This window comes from Lissotriton vulgaris, chromosome 3_1 (assembly GCF_964263255.1).
Source record: "Lissotriton vulgaris chromosome 3_1, aLisVul1.2, whole genome shotgun sequence".
Taxonomy (NCBI): Eukaryota; Metazoa; Chordata; class Amphibia; order Caudata; family Salamandridae; genus Lissotriton; species Lissotriton vulgaris.
The window spans coordinates 1584050928-1584053871 of NC_141689.1; positions in this window are offsets into that span (position 1 = coordinate 1584050928).

The following is a 2944-nucleotide window of genomic DNA, read 5'->3' on the forward strand; positions in this document are numbered from 1 at the left end:
TTAAGTACATGCAAATACGAGCTATGCGCTGAGATTTTGTTTGCTTGAAAGTTTAGAACTGAGTTGAGCCATCGCGTTGCTTTCTAGTTCAAAGTACACCGTTTATGCGTGATAACATGCAACCGAGATAAATCATCCTGTTTATCTTGCTTTTATCGCATCTAAACTCCACGAGTTTTCATGTTCACAAATGTGAGATAGCTCACTTGCTGTAGCAGGGTTAAAGAGTCTATAAGTGCGGTATATTGGGGGTGGTAGCGCTTACCGTGTCAGCGTTCTGGAAACGTTACTCTGAAACTCCGCTCAATGCATGCTGGGAACGTGGATGATGCGTCGTAAGACGCGGGTCATTGTGTACGTATTTGAAAGAACCAACTACGTGTGCAAACGAAAGTTAAAGACACAGCGTCTCATTTAGAAATACATTGATCTATCACGAATAGCTTTCAGATTGTTAAGTGCCTACACAATAAATGCAATGACAGATAGAATATACAGTTAGCTGGATGTCAATCAATTAATTTCAAAGATAACAAGCAAATTCAATCCTATCGTTTAAACCTTTCGGTTTCATCGTTTGTAAAAAGTAAATCCAATGATTCTCTCCTTTTAGCAGAGTTTTCCTATTGTCTCTTCCTGGTTGTCTAACCACTTGTTCTAAAATGCATGCTTTGAGTTCATCTATTTGGTGGTGAGTCTCTATAAAGTGTGAAGCTATTGTAAACTTCATCATTTTAGTTCCGATATTGCTCTTATGTTCGTTGAGTCTCACTTTGAATTTCCTTTCTGTTTGCCCCACATATTGTTTCTCACAAGGGCAGCTTAAAAGGTAGATGATGTTGGTAGAATCGCATGTTCCATTGACTTTTAGTTTTATCATTTGTCCACTATGAGGATGGCGGATGCTGTTACCTTTCATAATGTTAGTGCAGTTATGACAGTTTAAACAGGGTATTGTTCCTTTGTATCTGACTGTAGATGTTTTATTTATGTTAGGTTTTAGCAATTGTCCAATGTTTTTTGTCCTCGTATATGCAAATAGTGGTTCTTTGAGAAATTGTCCTTTGAAATCCGGTTCTGTAGTTAATATAAGCCAATGTTTTTTTATGATCTTCTTGAAGTGGTAGCTCATGGTAGAAAACTTACTCACGCATGTAATTCTTTGTTCTTCTTGTCTGTTACATGGTGCAAATAGCTCTTCTCTAGATTTTTGCGAGATTCTTTGTTGTGCTTGTTGTAGTATTGGATCCGGGTATCCTCTGTTTTTGAACCTTTCTATCATGGACTTAGATTGAATTTCAAATTGCTCTGGTTCCGAGACGACTCTTTTGACCCTCATTAGTTGTGAATATGGCAAATGTCTTTTTAGGGATGGAGGATGGAAACTGTGGTATTGTAGTGTGTTATTTCTGTCAGTGTCTTTTCTATACAAATTGGTTTTGAAACCCGTTGGGGTGTTCCTCACTTCAACATCCAAAAAGTGTATCACTTCTTTACTGGTTTCCCATGTGAATTGGATCCTTTCATCGATTAAATTCAGTTCTCTTATCTGATTGATCAATGTATCCTGTGGTCCTTCCCATGCTATAAATATGTCATCTATAAACCATTCATATAAGCGGATGTGGGTTTTCCATGTGGTTTTTTGTAGGATATGCGTTTCCTGAAAGTTTCTCATAAAGATATTCGCATATGTGGGTGCTGCTGGATTTCCCATGGAAGTTCCACTTTTTTGTAAAAACCATTTACCTTGATAAACAAAATAGCTGTGCATAAGGACAAATTGTAAAAGTTCCAACAGAAATATTTGCATCTCTTGACCATAGTTACTTTCCAAGAGTACTTTCTCTATTGCCTCTAAACCCAGGTTGTGGGGTATCGAAGTATATAAAGACTTCACATCAATGGTTGCTAGCGTTATTTGTTGATGCTCATTGATGTTAGTATTGGCACTAGGTTGCAAATATTTGTCCAAGAATTTGCTGATGGGTTCTTGTATGCTGTTTCTGGTGGATACAATTGGTCAACATGGTGGTTTTTTCAAATCTTTATGAACTTTGGGCACCATGTAAAAGGTGGGGCTTTTTGGATAGTCTTTTATGAGGTATTTTTTGGTTCGTTCTTGTATAATTCCTTTGTCAGCTGCTTTGTCAGCTGCTTTCTGTATGATCTGATGAAGAGTTTTTTGTATTTCCTGAGTTGGATCATTCTCTAGTCGCATGTATAGGTTTTCATCCTCCAGGTGTTCCATCACTTGTGTTTTGTAATATGGTTTGTCCATTACCACAAGGGCTCCCCCTTTGTCAGCTTTTTGACAAATTATGTTTTCAATGTTACTGATGGCTTTGATTATTCCTTGTTGTTTTGTTGTCAAGTTGCGAAATTTCTTAACTTTCTTGGTGTTAAGATTTTGTATGTCTTGTTTACATAGTTGCTCATTCTACGGGTTGCAGCAAAAAACACACAGGCCCCAGTGCTGTGTGTCGAAGAACCTGAAGTCTTTGCTGTTCCTGAGACTTTGTGAACAGGAGCAAGCTCTACCTCAAGCCCTTGGAGAGTTTCACCAAATTGGTTGCAGAAAGTCCAGTCCAGGCCTTTCACTGCCCCAAGACAGACGCGCCACTGCAGGTCAGCCCAGCAAAGCATGCAGCAAAGCGGTCGTTCCTTTTAGCAGCTTCTCCGGCTCTTCTTCTGTGCAGTCTTCTTGATCCAGATGAGTTCTAAAGTTCAGGGGTCTGGGACCCAGTATTTGTACACACAAATCCTTTGATCTTCCAGGCAGAGGGTGTTGGTGTCTGGCCAGAACCATTTGGGCCTTCTCTGGCGTGAATTCCTGGCAGGAGGTGGAGACTGCTTTGTCAGAGGCAGACCAGGCCCTTTGAGGTGCAAAGAAATTCTCTCCTTCTTCCCCCCATCGTAACCCAGGTCTGTTTAGCCCTTTCCT